Source organism: Lissotriton vulgaris, chromosome 3_2 (genome assembly GCF_964263255.1).
Source record: "Lissotriton vulgaris chromosome 3_2, aLisVul1.2, whole genome shotgun sequence".
Lineage (NCBI taxonomy): Eukaryota > Metazoa > Chordata > Amphibia > Caudata > Salamandridae > Lissotriton > Lissotriton vulgaris.
This window is the reverse complement of record NC_141690.1, coordinates 233,422,599-233,442,448: the sequence shown is the minus strand read 5'-3', so window position 1 is coordinate 233,442,448 and position 19,850 is coordinate 233,422,599. Positions and strand designations below refer to the sequence as shown.

The 19,850-nt window shown below is 49.8% G+C and overlaps 1 pseudogene; it reads right to left on the bottom strand.

Annotated features, from left to right (window-relative positions):
- The window catches only part of LOC147725579 (uncharacterized), a 30,735-nt pseudogene extending 22,943 nt beyond the window's left edge, over positions 1-7,792 (bottom strand).
- Between the last annotated feature and the right edge of the window lie 12,058 nt (positions 7,793-19,850).

Below are 19,850 nucleotides of genomic sequence, written 5' to 3'. Positions count from 1 at the left end.
AGTCCAGTCATGTCCAGGGTGCCCTTCCAAATCCCAAAGAAACGGAAACACACACCGGTAACACCTGACCACCCCAATGTCGTTCCATTACAGCTGTCCCCAGCTCCCAGAGCCACCCTGCTTCCTGGCCAATACAGCCCTGTGGCTCATCATTTCAGTGGTCCTAGTGTGTCAGCTGCAATTCACTCTCAAGTGTCAGATAGTGGCACTGTGTCTGTTGTTCGCTGTCATGCCTCATGTAATAGCACTGTGTCAGTTGTGCCCTCTCCTGTTTCAGGTACTGCCACTGTGTGTGTCGTCCAATCTCATGTCTCAGATGCTGGCATGGTATTTGTTGGTCAGTGTCCAGGGACAGGTCCTGCCAGTGTGTCAGGGTCTATCGCTCATGTGTCAGTCATTAGAGCTGTGGCTGTTTCTCACACTCCTGTATCAGGTCCTGGCAGTGTGTCAGGGTCTGTCGCTCATGTGTCAGTCACTAGAGCTGTGGCTGTTTCTCACACTCCTGTATCAGGTCCTGCCACTGTGTCTGGGTCTATCGCTCATGTGTCAGTCATTGGAGCTGTGGCTATTTCTCACACTCCTGTATCAGGTCCTGCCATTGTGTCCGAAGCTACGAGGTACCACAGTCCACTTGATTCTGTGCTGTGAGGTGCAATTTCCATCACTCAAATCTCATTGTACTTGATGTCTGGACTGTTCATTGTAACAACCCTTGCAATATTCTTGTCCATGGGACTGTCCGTATGACATCCGTCCTTGTGCTGCCTCAGATGTACCTGCTCTGTTCTGGCCACTGGCCCTGTTTGAGTTATGATGCAATGTGCCACTGACTTGTGCTGTCTCAGATGTACCTGCTCAGGTCTGCCCACTGGCCCTGTTGGTAATATGATGCAATGTTCCCCTCACTTGTGATGCCTCAGATGTACCTGCTCTGTTCTGGCCACTGGCCCTGTAAGTAATGTGATGCAATGTGCCCCTCACCTGTGCTGTCTCAGATGTACCTGCTCTGTTCTGCCCACTGGCCCTGTTTGAGTTATGATGCAATGTGCCCCAAACTTGTGCTGCCTCAGATGTACCTGCTCCGTTCTGGCCACTGGCCTTGTAAGTAATGTGATGCAATGTGCCCCTCACCTGTGCTGCCTCAGATGTACCTGCTCTGTTCTGGCCACTGGCCCTGTAAGTAATGTGATGCAGTGTGCCCCTCACCTGTGCTGCCTCAGATGTACCTGCTCTGTTCTGGCCACTGGCCCTGTAAGTAATGTGACCCAATGTGCCCCTCACTTGTGCTTCCTCAGATGTACCTGCTCTGTTCTGGCCACTGGCCCTGTAGTAATGTGATGCAATGTGCCTCTCATGTGTGCTGCCTCTGATGTACCTGCTCTGTTCTGGCCACCGGCCCTGTAAGTAATGTGAAGCAATGTGCCCCTCACTTGTGCTGCCTCAGATGTACCTGCTCTGTTCTGCCCACTGGCCCTGTTTGAGTTATGATGCAATGTGCCCCAAACTTGTGCTGCCTCAGATGTACCTGCTCCGTTCTGGCCACTGGCCTTGTAAGTAATGTGATGCAATGTGCCCCTCACCTGTGCTGCCTCAGATGTACCTGCTCTGTTCTGGCCACTGGCCCTGTAAGTAATGTGATGCAGTGTGCCCCTCACCTGTGCTGCCTCAGATGTACCTGCTCTGTTCTGGCCACTGGCCCTGTAAGTAATGTGACCCAATGTGCCCCTCACCTGTGCTGCCTCAGATGTACCTGCTCTGTTCTGGCCACTGGCCCTGTAAGTATTGTGATGCAGTGTGCCCCTCACCTGTGCTGCCTCAGATGTACCTGCTCTGTTCTGCCCACTGGCCCTGTTTGAGTTATGATGCAATGTGCCCCAAACTTGTGCTGCCTCAGATGTACCTGCTCCGTTCTGGCCACTGGCCTTGTAAGTAATGTGATGCAATGTGCCCCTCACCTGTGCTGCCTCAGATGTACCTGCTCTGTTCTGGCCACTGGCCCTGTAAGTAATGTGATGCAGTGTGCCCCTCACCTGTGCTGCCTCAGATGTACCTGCTCTGTTCTGGCCACTGGCCCTGTAAGTAATGTGACCCAATGTGCCCCTCACTTGTGCTTCCTCAGATGTACCTGCTCTGTTCTGGCCACTGGCCCTGTAGTAATGTGATGCAATGTGCCTCTCATGTGTGCTGCCTCTGATGTACCTGCTCTGTTCTGGCCACCGGCCCTGTAAGTAATGTGAAGCAATGTGCCCCTCACTTGTGCTGCCTCAGATGTACCTGCTCTGTTCTGCCCACTGGCCCTGTTTGAGTTATGATGCAATGTGACCCAAACTTGTGCTGCCTCAGATGTACCTGCTCCGTTCTGGCCACTGGCCTTGTAAGTAATGTGATGCAATGTGCCCCTCACCTGTGCTGCCTCAGATGTACCTGCTCTGTTCTGGCCACTGGCCCTGTAAGTAATGTGATGCAGTGTGCCCCTCACCTGTGCTGCCTCAGATGTACCTGCTCTGTTCTAGCCACTGGCCCTGTAAGTAATGTGACCCAATGTGCCCCTCACCTGTGCTGCCTCAGATGTACCTGCTCTGTTCTGGCCACTGGCCCTGTAAGTAATGTGATGCAGTGTGCCCCTCACCTGTGCTGCCTCAGATGTACCTGCTCTGTTCTGGCCACTGGCCCTGTAGTAATGTGATGCAATGTGCCTCTCATGTGTGCTGCCTCTGATGTACCTGCTCTGTTCTGGCCACCGGCCCTGTAAATAATGTGAAGCAATGTGCCCCTCACTTGTGCTGCCTCAGATGTACCTGCTCTGTTCTGGCCACTGGCCCTGTTTAAGTTATTATGCAATGTGCCCCTCACTTGTGCTGCCTCCGATGCACCTGCTCTGTTCTGGCCACTTGCCCTGTTTGAATTATGATGCAATGTGCCCCTCACTTGTGCTGCCTCAGATGTACCTGCTCTGTTATGGCCACTGGCCCTGTTTATGTTATGATGCAATGTGCCCCTCACTTGTGCTGCCTCTGATGTACCTGCTCTGTTCTGGCCACTTACCCTGTAAGTAATGTGATGCAATGTGCCCCTCACTTGTGCTGCCTCAGATGTACCTGCTCTGTTCTGGCCACTAGCCCTGTAAGTAATGTGATGCAATGTGCCCCTCACGTGTGCGGCCTCAGATGTACCTGCTCTGTTCTGGCCACCGTCCCTGTAAGTAATGTGAAGCAATGTGCCCCTCACGTGTGCGGCCTCAGATGTACCTGCTCTGTTCTGGCCACTAGCCCTGTAAGTAATGTGATGCAATGTGCCCCTCACGTGTGCGGCCTCAGATGTACCTGGTCTGTTCTGGCCACCGGCCCTGTAAGTAATGTGAAGCAATGTGCCCCTCACGTGTGCGGCCTCAGATGTACCTGCTCTGTTCTGGCCACTGGCCCTGTAGTAATGTGATGCAATGTGCCCCTCACTTGTGCTGCCTCAGATGTACCTGCTCTGTTCTGGCCACTGGCCCTGTAAGTAATGTGATGCAATGTGCCCCTCACTTGTGCTGCCTCAGATGTACCTGCTCTGTTCTGGCCACTGGCCCTGTAATTAATGTGAAGCAATGTGCCCCTCACTTGTGCGGCCTCAGATGTACCTGCTCTGTTCTGGCCAATGGCCCTGTAGTAATGTGATGCAATGTTCCCCTCACTTGTGCTGGCTCAGATGTACCTGCTCTGTTCTGGCCACTGGCCCTGTAGTAATGTGATGCAATGTGCCCCTCACTTGTGTGGCCTCAGATGTACCTGCTCTGTTCTGGCCATTGGCTCTGTAAGTAATGCGAAGCAATGTGCCCCTCACTTGTGCTGCCTCAGATGTACCTGCTCTGCTCTGGCCACTGGCCCTGTAAGTAATGTGACCCAATGTGCCCCTCACTTGTGCTTCCTCAGATGTACCTGCTCTGTTCTGGCCACTGGCCCTGTAGTAATGTGATGCAATGTGCCCCTCACTTGTGCTGCCTCAGATGTACCTGCTCTGTTCTGGCCACTGGCCCTGTAGTAATGTGATGCAATGTGCCCCTCACTTGTGTGGCCTCAGATGTACCTGCTCTGTTCTGGCCACTGGCCCTGTAGTAATGTGATGCAATGTTCCCCTCACTTGTGCTGCCTCAGATGTACCTGCTCTGTTCTGGCCACTGGCCCTGTAGTAATGTGATGCAATGTGCCCCTCACTTGTGCGGCCTCAGATGTACCTGCTCTGTTCTGGCCACTGGCCCTGTAGTAATGTGATGCAATGTGCCCCTCACTTGTGCTGCCTCAGATGTACCTGCTCTGTTCTGGCCACTGGCCCTGTAGTAATGTGATGCAATGTTCCCCTAACGTGTGCGGCCTCAGATGTACCTGCTCTGTTCTGGCCACTGGCCCTGTAGTAATGTGATGCAATGTGCCCCTCACTTGTGCTGCCTCAGATGTACCTGCTCTGTTCTGGCCATTGGCTCTGTAAGTAATGTGATGCAATGTGCCCCTCACTTGTGCTGCCTCTGATGTAGCTGCTCTGTTCTGGCCACTGGCCTTGTAAGTAATGTGATGCAATGTGCCCCTCACTTGTGCTGCCTCTGATGTACCTGCTCTGTTCTGGCCACTGGCCTTGTAAGTAATGTGATGCAATGTGCCCCTCACGTGTGCTGCCTCAGATGTACCTGCTCTGTTCTGGCCATTGGCTCTGTAAGTAATGTGATGCAATGTGCCCCTCACTTGTGCTGCCTCTGATGTACCTGCTCTGTTCTGGCCACTGGCCTTGTAAGTAATGTGATGCAATGTGCCCCTCACGTGTGCTGCCTCAGATGTACCTGCTCTGTTCTGGCCATTGGCTCTGTAAGTAATGTGATGCAATGTGCCCCTCACTTGTGCTGCCTCTGATGTAGCTGCTCTGTTCTGGCCACTGGCCTTGTAAGTAATGTGATGCAATGTGCCCCTCACTTGTGCTGCCTCAGATGTACCTGCTCTGTTCTGGCCATTGGCTCTGTAAGTAATGTGATGCAATGTGCCCCTCACTTGTGCTGCCTCTGATGTAGCTGCTCTGTTCTGGCCACTGGCCTTGTAAGTAATGTGATGCAATGTGCCCCTCACTTGTGCTGCCTCAGATGTACCTGCTCTGTTCTGGCCATTGGCTCTGTAAGTAATGTGATGCAATGTGCCCCTCACTTGTGCTGCCTCTGATGTAGCTGCTCTGTTCTGGCCACTGGCCCTGTAAGTAATGTGATGCAGTGTGCCCCTCACTTGTGCGGCCTCAGATGTACCTGCTCTGTTCTGGCCATTGGCCCTGTAGTAATGTGATGCAATGTGCCTCTCATGTGTACTGCCTCTGATGTAGCTGCTCTGTTCTGGCCACTGGCCTTGTAAGTAATGTGATGCAATGTGCCCCTCACTTGTGCAGCCTCAGATGTACCTGCTCTGTTCTGGCCATTGGCTCTGTAAGTAATGTGATGCAATGTGCCCCTCACTTGTGCTGCCTCTGATGCAGCTGCTCTGTTCTGGCCACTGGCCCTGTAGTAATGTGATGCAATGTGCCCCTCACTTGTGCTGCCTCAGATGTACCTGCTCTGTTCTGGCCATTGGCTCTGTAAGTAATGTGATGCAATGTGCCCCTCACTTGTGCTGCCTCTGATGTAGCTGCTCTGTTCTGGCCACTGGCCCTGTAAGTAATGTGATGCAGTGTGCCCTTCACTTGTGCGGCCTCAGATGTACCTGCTCTGTTCTGGCCATTGGCCCTGTAGTAATGTGATGCAATGTGCCTCTCATGTGTGCTGCCTCTGATGTAGCTGCTCTGTTCTGGCCACTGGCCTTGTAAGTAATGTGGTGCAATGTGCCCCTCACTTGTGCTGCCTCAGATGTACCTGCTCTGTTCTGGCCATTGGCTCTGTAAGTAATGTGATGCAATGTGCCCCTCACTTGTGCTGCCTCTGATGTAGCTGCTCTGTTCTGGCCACTGGCCTTGTAAGTAATGTGATGCAATGTGCCCCTCACTTGTGCTGCCTCAGATGTACCTGCTCTGTTCTGGCCATTGGCTCTGTAAGTAATGTGATGCAATGTGCCCCTCACTTGTGCGGCCTCAGATGTACCTGCCCTGTTCTGGCCATTGGCTCTGTAAGTAATGTGATGCAATGTGCCCCTCACTTGTGTGGCCTCAGATGTACCTGCTCTGTTCTGGCCACTGGCCCTGTAAGTAATGTGAGGCAATTTGCCCCTCACTTGTGCGGCCTCAGATGTACCTGCTCTGTTCTGGCCATTGGCCCTGTAGTAATGTGATGCAATGTGCCTCTCATGTGTGCTGCCTCTGATGTACCTGCTCTGTTCTGGCCATTGGCTCTGTGGTAACTGTGCAGCTTCTCATGGACTTGCTCTGCACTCTCTCATTGCCTCATTGCCCTGCCTGGAACTGTGCTGCTTCTTGTAAATGTAAATGTGTTTGTATTTATATAGCGCCTTCTACCCAGAGGTCTCGTAGCGCTGTATTCATACCGCTGTGGAACCCTTCCTGGCTTTCCTGTGAGATGCCCCTCCTGGGCACGCCCAAGGTGAAGCCAGGCATCCACAGCGCTGCTGGGGCCGTTGTGGAGATTAAGCAAGCTATTGCCCAGAGTCACAGAGTGGGACCCATGATTAGACTCGGCACCGAGGCAAGAATTATCAGGTCCGGGGAGATTGAGTCTAAGAGCCGCCGAGGCGGGAATTGAACCCTGGTCCCAGGCCTGACCTCTGCATCAGGGTCTGCCGCTCCAACCATTGAGCCACACTTCTTGCCCCTTGGTTGTGCAGCTTCTCATGGACATGCTCTGCAATGTGTACTGGCCACTGGGCTGGCTCCTGGGTACATCAGAGTGCTATCTTTGTGATGTTTAATAAAGTCAGTTACTCATGTTGTGTACTTTGTCAGTGTCCGTGCTTGTTGTGTACTTGCATTGTGGATTTCTTGTGTTTACAATATGCCCTGTCTACCACGGATTAGTTCACAATGGTGACACACCTGACAACAAGTGAGGCGAGTTTTGATCATGCCCCCTGCACCGCTCAATATTCATATATTACTGGTTCGGCCCAGCAAGAGTAATGGAGTGACACCTCTGCCATTGAAGGAAGCTTGGCAATGAACGCACATTTACTTACAGGAAGGCCTCTCAGGCACCCACTGGGCCGCTGGCGGTCGTTTACAAATGCACGGACCACACAAATCGGTCCACCACGGCTGGCCACAAAAGCAGCCCTCAGCTGGGACTGGACACCGGCCCCTCGGGCAGTGCCCTAGTGCCCTCATTCTAATCCAACACTGCTGGTGTGAACAGGTAACAGTGTTCATGTATCCTGTCTCATGCTATGTGTATCTTGCATGCTTGCGTACCTGCGGCAACGTCCATGACGGTGCATGACTTGCTGGAAGTGTAGTACGAACAGGGCCAGCAAGGCGTGTAGGGCTGGGTCCATGGCGGTCGGGTCCGTGCAGTGGGTTTCGAGGCACTGCTTTCCCTCTCCGTTGTGTTGCTTCCACCGTCTATGAGATGGAGGTGTTGCCGCTGCGGTGATCTGGTTTGTTTCAGATTGCGTAATATTGCGGATGGTCAGGACGTCATTCCGCATGGAGGTGAGGTTGGATTGGATCTGTCCGCCGTGGTGTCTGGTGTGTTCCTGCGGCGGTTCACGTTTTTCCGCGGCGGACGGTAAATGTGCCCAGCTCACCTTCCTAATATGGCGTACGGAAGGCCCGCTGCTGGCGGACGGTGAGGTTCATTTTCCGCCGCCTCCAGCACAGCGGTCATGCATCCGTCCGCCATCCTAATGGACTCCTTAATTAGCATCATCTGGGCATCTCCGCCCCTTAGGCTTAATATTAAACATGAAAACAGTAGGCATGTAACACATTACGTATTGTATCAGCATGCGTCACATTGGGCATAAGCACATTTGCATAGCATTAGCCTGCAGCTACCTTATGCAGTAAAACAGATGAAGCATAAATGCAATATCATTAGTGTAAAGACACGAAAGGCATCAGCGTGGCATTAGGCATCATCAATCACAATAGGCACCATTGTTGTTCAGCTCAGTTCATAAACTTTATTCGGGTACCTTAATACCCATAAATGCACAATGTCGTAACAAAAAAAGAACAATCTTAGAGTTTGAGAACATACAACGGTATAAAGAATTACAATAGTGTTGACACAATTTTTTGTCATTTTAAATCTACAGTTTAAGAATAACTTAATTGGTAATAAAAATAAATAAGTTACTAATATATAAAAACATTTAAACATTTTACAATTATTCCAAAATAAAATCTCAAGGATCCGACATGGACTTGCGTGTTCTAATAGCAATTCTAAGAAAAGTGCTTGTGCAGAAGATCAAATCTTCATCATCCAGGGTTGCTATACACAAGTAGGCCTCATCCAAACTAATAGGCCGCCTCTTTTTAAAAAAGGGTTTAAAAGCCACCTAGAGTATTTAATATAGTACTAACAAAAGAATAAAAAGTATATAATTGATTGGCCACTCCTCCCGTCACAAGGGCATGGTATGTAATTGAGGTTGGGGTGGTAATCGAGGGGAAAGCACAATGCAAATCTAACAGTTCCAGCTCTTAGACGGAATAACAGGCTCCTTTCCCAGCGGCTCACGGGTAAGGTGAGATATATATGCAAAGGATGATGATACTGATCGATAGATCTATATTTACGGATAGATGATTTCGTGAATTCTAAATCAATCCTTTCTTTGTTGTGTAAAGAATAGAGGGCGTCTCTCAGTTCCTTTTTGGATACAGTTTCGACGGTACTTGTATCTAAAAAGATTTGTTCCTTGTTGATACTGCGCAAACTTTGTTGCACTCCACTCAATCAAGGGACGTCCATCCCCTTTTCACACTTGACACAGTCGCTAATGATCTCTCGGGTAAGGGAAGCAGCCTGATTCTTCCATACTGATATCCAAAAAAGAGCGGGTCGAGCAGGTATAAAATCAGATATAAAATGAAGATTGAGTTCCCTGTGATATATATATTGTGGTGTCGAGATTGAGATACCCAGCAGTTTCCTACAAAACCTATTTTCTTCCTGCTGGACACATGAACTGTTTACAGTGCCCCAAATCTCGGCCCCATATGTGGCCACTGGAGTGCATTGTAGTTTATATATTTTCTGAATGGCTAAAATGGCTCCAGTGGTCCTAGGGCGGGGGAGACTCAAAATCAAGTTGGTGGCCTTTGAGAACTTGCTCCTGGAACGGGCTAAATGCTCATTCCAGTAGCCGTTCGCAGCAAAGACCAGCCCAAGGTAAGGGAATGAATGAACGCATGTCAGTTTTTGGCTATCCACTGTGATAGAACTTATATCTTGCTTCCCAGGACCACAGCACATTAAACAAAGATTTTTTAAACTAACACACAGATCCAAACCGTCCATACACTTTACAAAATTTTGTACTAAGATACGCAGAGAGTTTGGAGTGTGGCCTAAAAGTGCCGCGTCATCTGCGTATAATAGCACAGGGAGAGGTTTCCCATAAATTATGGGAACATCTTGAGTTGCAATTTTCAAAGAGCTGTTCAACCCAATTAATGTAGATAATAAAAAGAAGGGGGGCCAAGACGCAACCCTGTCTTACCCCCCTTTCTACTTTGATAACTCCTGAAACCTCTCCTCCAATGCAAATCTTTACCTGTGCCTGAAGATCTTTATGGAGTTACGCTAAAAAGTGTAGCAGCGGCTCATCCGGCCCACTTGCCAAAAGGATTGTCCACAGCTTTGACCTATTTACAAGGTCAAAAGCTGTGGACAAATCCATAAATGCCAAGTAGACCGGCGACCTCTGTGCAATGGTACATTTCCCAATAGCCAAATTAAGATTAAGGCATTGTTCGACTGTGCCCACCTTGCTCCGGAAGCATAACTGACATGAATCTAAAATATCATTTTCTTCTGTCCAGGTTCAAATTTTGTTGTACAGAACTCTGCCCAGTATTTTCAGGGTGTTATCTATCAATGATATTAGTCTGTAATTGCTCGGGTGGGATCTGTCTCCTTTTTAAAAATTCCGAACTATAATACTGTTTCGGGTAAGGTGGTATGCATTAGGCCCCGAAATCTGAATTCCATTTAATTAAGTCGATTGGCAAACCATCTGGCCGTGGCGCTTTATTCCCTATGCTCTGTTTGATGGCCTCTTCTACTTGTATGATGGTTAGCCCTTATGGTGGCCAGTGGACCGGGCATGTAATGTACTGTCTCTGTTTGGGGGGTAGCATACATTTTTGAAAAATGGTTTTCCCAGGACTCACTGGAAATGTTACAGCTGATCGGGTTGATCACCTGATCCATTGATTGGAGGTCCCTTACTGCGGACCAGAAGATGTTACCCTTTTTAGGTCTCGGCCTGCGTAGGGTGCGCTTGCGCAGTCTCGCTGGTGAGAAGTTTAGTTTTTCAGTGTGGGGCCTTGAACCCGCCCCTCTTCTCCATTGGCTGGCTTCCTAAACGGAGGCCAGCCATTGGAGGAGAGGGGCATCACTCCGTCAAAGCCCGGATTCGGGGGGGTATTTTTTAGCTTTTTTCTGTTTTCTTTCTCTCCTCTTCCCATTGGCTGGAATTTTACCTTCCAGCCAATGGGAATAGGAGAGAAAGAAAACACGCCCCCGAATCCCAAAATGAGGCTGCGTTTCTCCGAGGCATTTCTGCATCGCCTCGGAGAAACGTGGTGTTGTTCAGGGACACCCTCCCTCTGCAAGGAGAGTTCACTGTGGCACACACATTCGGCTGTGATGGGGACTGTATCTCACAGCCCTCCCCGCTGCTCCGATGGCTCTTAGCACACGCTGGCACTAGCGCTCTGTCTGGCAGCAAGTGTAGAGGGCTCCTATGATCCGGTGAGCTGGAGTCTCTCTCCTGACTATCGGGTCCCGACGACCATCTTGATGCTCCTGAACTGCATCAACGCCGGGACTGCACACATCGCTCGGGTCTAGCCGGGGGGAGGCACTCGATTCTGTCACTCACCGGCTACAACATTAAACCATTTGGCCCCGTTCTTCCTTTTCGGCTGCACCCGGACCCTCTTTTGTTTCCGTTGCACTTCAATGCTACTTTCACCAGCCCGACTACCCGAGCCGTTACTGAAGTGGCCCCGTCGTGTGTCGTGGGTAGCGGTCGAGATGAGATGACAGTGACTCAAAGAGCAGGATTGGTGTCAGGATCTGCCTTTGACACAATTTTACTGGGTGCTGGGCTTGCTGCGTTGGGCGGTGTGGGGTGTGTGTGCTCTCGTTCGGCTCTCCCACGGTCCGTGTGTGTGGCAGGCTTCAGGGGTAGGTTGTCCTGTTCCCTGGCTGGTGTTCCTGCATATGTGTCGGGGGTGTTTGGCCTGCCACCTGGGCCGGGGAGGGTTGTGGGGCTCCAGGGTGTTCCTAGGGTGTGCGTGGTTTGGTGGTGGCGGGCTCAGGGATGGCCCTCAGAGAGGGGGGAGGGGTGGGAGGCCCAGCTTTCCGGTGTGCGGTGGGTATGTTTGCGGCGCTGCAGGAGGGTGGGGTGTGGGCGACATGCAGCCTAGGCGTGCAGGGGGTTTGGGTATTGGAGTTGGGATTAGTTAATCGCGGGGCGGGGAGGACATGTTTAGTTTCTTTTATCTGTTTTGTCGGCTGCTACGCTGCGGCCTTGCTTACGGTCTATTTGTGCTGGCTCTGACTGTGCTTCTGAAGTGCAGGGTTAGGTCTTTCTTGGGAGCGATGGTTCATAGATGAGCCTCTGCCCTTCCAGGAGCTTAGAGCTCTCTCACCTCAGGTGTGTGTTAGTGTGTTATTGTTTATTCAAAGTATGTCAGGCTGTGCGAGGCATGTCATGGTGCTGACCTGTAAAATATACATTCTTTGGCTCCACGTCTGGCTGTAAGTATGAAGTGCTAAATGGGTGATCTTGATGACACCAGATCTTGTGAGTGGGAAGTCCCAGAGGTACTTGACCAATCACTCCTCAATTGATCAATCTACCTCGAATCCACCACTGCCAAATAGGGGGAGCGTAATGGGGCTGGCCCTTTTTTGAGTTCTTCCCCCGCAGTTGTGTACAGCCGATTCTTCCCCCAGACCTAGGGATGGCCATCAATGTGCCCCAGGTTCACAAAAAAAAATAAATCATGGCCTCTTGGTTCATAATTCCCAGTAGAGTACCATTGTCATGGGTCATTTTTATGTCCAGACACCTATGAGTGATGGAGCACCGTATGAAACACACGCGTAAACCGATGGACGCGGGCTCTGGCGGATTCGCTGACCTCACTTTGCATTCTGGTTCTAACGCTGGCCTTTAGAAATACAAGACTACAACAATGTTATGGATGTGAGAAGACTGCGATTGTGACATCTGCCTTCACCCGAAGCCCTTGTTACAGGTAACGCATTGGCCTAGGGTACTGCTTAGGATTTACCATGGGACGATCTGTGGGACCCTGTACTGCTGCGGCTGTACTGGATGACCCTGTATGCAACCATAATTCCAGTTACAAGAGCAGTCCCGGTGCATGTTAGAATCTCGCTGAGGTGGCAAAGCATTACATAGGAAATCATGTTGTGTGGGGGCGGTAGCGATAGGTCCTTCAGCCTGTGTGGGGGGGGGGGGGGTAAGGGAGGGAATAGTCTATGTAAACAATTTCTAATTATCAGAAAGGATTTTTTTCAGGGGTTTACTTTTGGGGCTGCTGGACCGAACCAGTGGATTAAAATGGCCTGGGGTCTCAAACTGCCGCTTGCAGATGAAATCATCATGTCAGGATTGGTACAGGACTTCGATGCCAGCCTCTCCGGCATTGTCCAAGAGTTGGGAGCTGGAGCCTACAGCATGAGGTATCAGTTTACAAAATGTGCCAATTTTCTTTGGTATCCGTAGCACTTTTGTGTACATAACTGCTAACGTAAAAACATCTTCCCATGCCATTATCTCACCTGTGTCTGTTGTGAAATATTGTATAGTGCGCATTTGTCTGTTTTGTGCCATTCAATTATATACTTCTCTTTTCTGATTGAGGATCATTATTGTAAAGTTGGCAGTAAGAGCAATGAGAAAGGGAGAGACTGGCAAATCGATGGTTTCAATGGGGTTAATTTACAAAGCTTTTATCTTGTTTAAGTTGCTTTTACGCCTGGATCAAGACAGAGCAAGTGATTGTGATTCATTAAGGTGTCATGTACTTGCACAAGTTCGTTTTATGTATTGTTTTGTAACTGTATTTATATAGTGCTTACTACCCCTGACAAGGTGTGGTTGAGTGGATGGAGTCAGTGGATGAATGGAGTTGAGTGGTGGCTGGGTGGATGGACTTAGTGGGTGGATGAAGTGTGTGTGTGTGTGGCTGTGTGTGTGTGTGTGTGTGGCTGTGTGTGTGGGTGTGTGTGTCTGTGTGTGTGTCTGTGGCTCTGTGTATGTGTGTGTGTGGCTCTGTGTGTGTGTGTGGCTGTGTGTGTGTGTGTCTTTGTGTGTGTGTGTGTGTGTGTGGCTCTGTGTGTGTGGCTCTGTGTGTGTGTGTGGCTCTGTGTGTGTGTGGCTCTGTGATGTATGTGTGTGTGGCTCTGTGTGGGTAGCTTTTTTGTAGGTGGCTCTGTGTGTGTGTAGGTGGCTCTGTGTGGGTGGCTCTGTATGTGTGTGCGAGTGGCTCTGTGTGGGTGCAAATGCAATAGGTCTCGCATTTGCGAGCGATTAAGCTATTGGCATTGTAAATGACAATGCCATTTATTTATGTTTTAAAAGCAAAAACATAAATAAAAATAATGTCATGAGCAATGCCAATAGCTCTAACTTTAACAATGCTGAGACCATTGCATTGTAAATGCTTGTTTGAGCTAGCTGCCTCGGAAGGGGTTTCCCAACGTTCCGTCAGTAGAACTTTCTTCCTATTTGCAATTGTCGTGTTGTATTCCCTCTTTGCCAACTGAACATCTATGGCACACCTTGGATTGGCTGACAAGACCCTACGTAAATTCCTATTAGCCAGTGAACATTCTTGGTCGAACCATCTAGGAGTGCTTCCTACTGGAAGGGCAGGTTTTGATAGCAGGGTTTTTGTGGCCTGACAAAGTTTGGTAAAATCCTGAATTACCTCTGTATGTATAGGTTGTGATGACAGGCAGGAATTAATAAGATGCATATGTCCCTTAATTATTTTCTTAAACATTTTGCCACTATCAACACCCTTCCATATTAGTCTTAGGTTATCAGTTGAGGGGATCAAATTCATAACCCTGCATTCAATCTGGAACGCGGGTCTTGGGGCAAAGCTCAGTACTATTTTAATAGGATTATGATCCCCGTGGTCTATAGCAATAACCTCTGCAGCCTTTAATTGATCTTCAAGAGAAGGGGAGATGAAAAAATAAAACCTGGTTCATAACCCAGCCATGTTCCAGCTTAGGACTCTCTGACCAGCCCCACTGCTAGCCCTAGTTGTCCCTGCCCTATCTGTGTTTTTATGAGATATGGGGTCGATGCCCGATGTGGCTCCCTCGTTGGCCTGTATTTTGGGGGTCGATAGTGGTTGTCAGTCCTGAGCGTCCAAGTTGGAAAGTGCGTGAGCCTATTAGCTGTCAGTACTGGTACATCAGGATCCCTTATTGGTATTACTAATGGTCTATAAAAATAGCCTAAGGGAAGCGTACAAATGTCTGTGTTGACGGTGAAGGCCTGCTCTCTGATGGTTAGTAGGCGACAGACCATTTCTGGTCTTCGAAAATTGAGAACAATACAGTTGCCGTCAATATTCTTATTTGATTGACCAACCCACCCTACTCTCCTGGCCATGATAATTTCATCCATTGAGGAAGGGTTGAAGTTTTTATGTTTACGTAGCCAGTCTACAGATTTATTTCGAAGATCTGACCAGAACTCCCTCTAGCCCCCAACGAGGTTTGGGACACCGGCCAAGACTAACACATAGGGACTAGAGGCAGGTGGTAAATTCAGAACATCGGTGTTTGGGTTTTTACCTAAATTCCTAGGGTGCTCACTAGTATCTTTAGTGGGGTCAGCCACAGTGGTACCTGACTGGGGCGGATTGCAATTTGCACTCCCTGCAACCGAGTTCAGATTATTTATATTTTCTAGCCTTGATGTAACCTGGTTATCTCTCCCAATGGAGGTAGGGTTAGGTACAAAAAAATCTCTTCGGTTTCGACAAGATACACATAAAGTAGCGAGGGGGATGTCATTGGGAGGGGCAATAACGATTGGCTGCATCTCGTTACCACATCAATCAGCTGCAGAAGTTATTGGTATCATGGGGTTCCCCTCTCCCGCATCAGTGAAAACATTATTGAGCTTCCCCCGCTTAACTTGTCCATAGCAAAGTTCAGGTGCGTCAATTTTCCCCAAATCAAAGATCTTGGCAATCTCCTCCTTTAAGCAGTCCAGCCTAGATTTGAGCGCTTCCGTGGTAAGACCCAAAGCTGCCGTACCCATACCAACCACATCGAATCTGTTCTCTGGGATAATGTCTGTCGAGTCACAACAGAGGTTGTGTTGACAGTCTCGTGAACTTCCAGACTACTGGTGGATACCCCACTTTTAACATTTGTAGATTTGGGTTTGGGCTTAGCATTTACAGTATTTACAACAAATTTCTTCCTTTTAACTGGTTGAACAGCTGATTTATGGTGTCTGTGACATTTAGCAGCGTGTCCCCGAGAGTTAATACAGGGTGCGCCTAGGGCGGGTGTATTAGGAGAGTCCAGGGGTAGCGAAAGTGGGCTCCGAGTGCTATGAACAGCTGTGAGTGGTGATACATTAACTATGTCTGGGTATAGTGTATTGGAATCAACTTGGCCCCCCAGCGACAGACGAGACTGTAGCGTAGCAGGATCCAAGGACAAATTAGTATCTCAGAGAAAGAGACAAGGCGCTCTGCCAACAGTATACGCAATACAAATTCTGAACTACTGGAATAGTAAGACGGTGCAACTGGCGAGCAGGAAAACCCTCAGACCGCTCAACAAGTGTGTCTGTACACAGACACACTCAACTACTGCGAAAAAATTGCCTATCCACACATATGCGAAGGTTCTGAACATGGGTAGTATTATAAATCACAAAGCACTATCATTACAATAAAGACAGCAGAGAATAACATGAATTCCTTGAAACTCAGGGTTCATCAATTTCAAGGTTTATTCGTTCCACAACCAGCCGACACGTGTTTCGTTGCAATAGGAACAAAGTATTCGCGACTCCTCAGGGCTATCTTCAGTAGCGTAAGTCCAGTCAAGTCGCACCACTGGTGATAATCCCGACCCGGCGGGCCCGTGACTGTCTCTAGCTGAACACGCATGTGTAGAAGCGCTCTAATGTAGACTGATGTGAGTGCACCATCAGGTATCTCTAACGAAGTGGACACCAAGGAATAGATCAATCCCATAAGCGTTCACAGGCAGAATGGTTTCTCATAAGTTAAAGGCTCGTCCACAAGAGACCGGAAGACCCAACGAAGGGATTGGAGCGGATACCTCCAATGTTCGAGTATTGCCGAAGCGCCGGTTTTCAAAAAACGTCCACTCTCCCGGCTCACCGTGTTCCGTGTGTCGACACAGGGAACACGGTGAGCCGGTAGACTGGCCGTTTTTTAAAACCTATCGCGAATAAACCTTGAAATTGATGAACACGGAGTTTCAAGGAATCAATGTTATTCTCTTGTGTCTTTGTTGTAATGATAGTGCTTTGTGATTTATAATACTACCCATGTTCAGAATCTTCGCATACGTGTGCATAGGCAATTTTTTTGCAGGGTCCAAGGACAGTTGTCTCGCCGTCAACTGAATCTCATGCATGAGAAGTGACTCTGCCCTTACGATAAAAGCATCCAAAGTCCCGGCTACCCCTCTCCGCTTACTCGCCAATTAACCCTAGTATAGCAGTATTGATCCACCAGTCAATGCAATAAAGTCAATTATGTACAAGATGCTTCACATTACCTTGCGCCTGAATGTTCCTCCCAAGTCCGAAAACCAAATAAGGTGGCTCAGCCCAGCCTCCTTCGGTCTCTGACGGCCTCAGACGGGCCCGCCTTTGGTCTGGGCTTCGTCCAGGCTCCGTCTTGCGCGCGGCCCGTGTCGCGGTGGGAGAGGCTGCACTATGAGCGCATTGGCCCCGCCTCCCGCTCACTCGCGGCAGGTGTGTTGTGCAGCGGTGCACTCTGGGGATTGGAGTCCCAGAGTTTGCAGACCTCGGTGGTGCGGGTTGCGCGGCGATGTCGGCGTAGGCCCTAGGACCCTTGTCCCACCAGGGGAAGAAGATTTCCGGAGAGCAGCAGCGGCACAGAAACGCCACAGAGACACAAGGCAACAAGGAAACCTGGGGTATAAACACCTTAGGCATGAATCTTTGCAGGTACATTAGGCATCATTAGGGCATTTCTCATTAGCATAAAAGCATGAACATCATGGCAGGATTACCCTACGCATAGAAATGGATTAGACTTCAAGTCAGAAGGGCGACCTCATACATGCCCACCCGTTGCAAAGATTGCCACCACTCCCTAGAAGTCGCTGCCGCTCCGTGGGCAGTATGGGGGCACACAAAAACAGTTCTCAACGGTGCAAGGTTAGGCTCTGCTGGCAGAACAGTCCTTTACACACAGAATAAGTCATAGCAACATTAGGGGAAAGCTGTGCGCATTGTGAACGCCACCAACATTGCAGATGAGCCTTTGGCGCCACTGAGCAGGGGGAGCCACTCCTCTGGGACTCTCAAATCAACAATGCCCCCGGAACGTTGCAGCTGCCCACTGTCCGGCGGGGCAGCTGGGTAGTCACCAATGGTCCCTGGCACCTACGGTGCCTCTGGAGCCTCACACCAGGACTATGGAAGGCAGAGATGCCCCCTCGGTGCAGTTAGTCACACACGTGCTCTTACGGGCTCCTCTATACCAACACTACTGCCCAGGGCCTTTTCATTGGGCCAGAATGTGGAGGAGAGTTATTCAACTCTCTGTCATCAGCTCCTTGATTCACTTGATAGGATGATTCCACTGCGCAGGGTGAAAGATAAACCGCAGAAAGTCACTCCCTGGTTTTCTAGTGACCTTCTCCAGCAGAAACTTCGTTGCAAACAGGCGGAGCTGGTCTGGAGAAGACACTATTCAGAAACAGATAGACTGGTTTATAAAAAAAACCTCCAGGAGTATAAATCTCAGATTAGGTTGGCTAAAGCTAAGCTTCTCGAGGACACATTGGCCAAAGCAGGTAACAAGTCACAAACCTTGTTTAAGTTGGTTAAAAACCTCTCCAACCCAGCCTGTGCTACATCTGCCATTCCGGCCTCGCAGGAACTATGCGACTCATTAGCCCTGGATTTTGAGGAAAAAATTAATACCATCTTGGCGGGACTCTCTGCCCCCGACCTATCTAGCCACCCTGATTTGTGCTCCTTGGAATAAGTCAGCGGAGTAGCTCGGGAGGTGACTATGGAGGAAGCAGTACAGCCTCGGCTGACCTGCTTTCCTACTCCTTCCCTGGAGGATTTCTGTCTGTTAGCAAATAGTGTGTCATCCGGCTCCCCGTTAGACCCCTTGCCACACAAGTTTTGGAAGGCGTTCCAGGCAGAGCTCTTCCCTCCGCTCTATTCCATCTGTTGCCAGTCATTGACCACGGCCACGGTCCCGGATAGCTGGAAACTGGCAGTAATTACCCCACTGCTAAAAAAAGTCACCTTGGACCCTTTATGTCCGACCAACTATAGGCCTATTTCACTCTTGCCTTTCTCAATAAAAATCTTAGAGAAATTGGTCACTAGGGTCCTGTCCAGCTTCCTTGAATCCAACGACCTTTTGGACGTGGCCCAATTTGGCTTTAGGCCGGCCCACGGTACGGAGTCTGCCTTGGTGGCCGTTTTGGACGACCTGCCCTCGCGTGTCGACATGGGAGGAGCAGCGTTTCTGGTGTTGCTTGACATGTCGGCTGCGTTCGACACGCTTGACCATGCAGTTCTATTAGGCAGGCTCCGGGAGTCCGGGGTAACTGGCTTAGCCTTGGATTGGCTGGCATCATACCTCTGTAACAGGCGACAATCTGTGGCTATGCCGCCGTTTCGTTCGGTGGTGATAGAGGTAAAACAGGGAGTGCCGCAGGGCTCTGCAATTAGCCCGATTCTTTTCAACTTATACCTTGGCCCTCTAATAAGTCTGATTAAGTCATTCGGCATGTCTGTCATCAATTATGCCGATGACACTCAGCTTATTTTTTCCATCGAGGGCAGGGATGCGGTCTCCCTCGAATTCTTTCACCAATGCATGGCGGCAGCTGCGGATTGGTTGTGTCAGAACTCGTTACAGTTTAATGGGGCAAAAACTGACGTTCTCTACTGTTCGGTAGATCGTACGCCTCGCCCTCTGCCAGAGGGACTTTGGCCTTCCTCTACCTTAGGCACAGTCGCAGCGGCAGACTCAGTCCGTAACCTAGGTGTCCTGCTCGGGCCTAGTCTCCAGCTGGACGCCTTTGTTAACAAAACCACGTCGACCTGCATGCTGCTGTTACGCATGTTGCGGAAGATTCTGCCACTACTTCCTCATTCAGCGAGGACGGAAGCAGTGCGGAGTATCATCCTCTGTAGGCTAGAGTACTGCAACGCACTGATTCTGGGAGCTCCCAGTACTCTCATTATGAAGCTACAGCGGGTACAGAATATGGCAGCTAAACTGGCGCTCTCGCGGCCATGGTCTGCTTCGTTCTCTCTTGCCCTTTCGGACCTACACTGGTTACCTGTGCAAAAACGGATTTGCTTTAAATCAGCCTGCTTGGTCTTTGGAGCCTTGCATGGGCTGGGTCTAGTGGTATTGCGAGGTCTTTTTTCCTGGTACTCTGCTGCCAG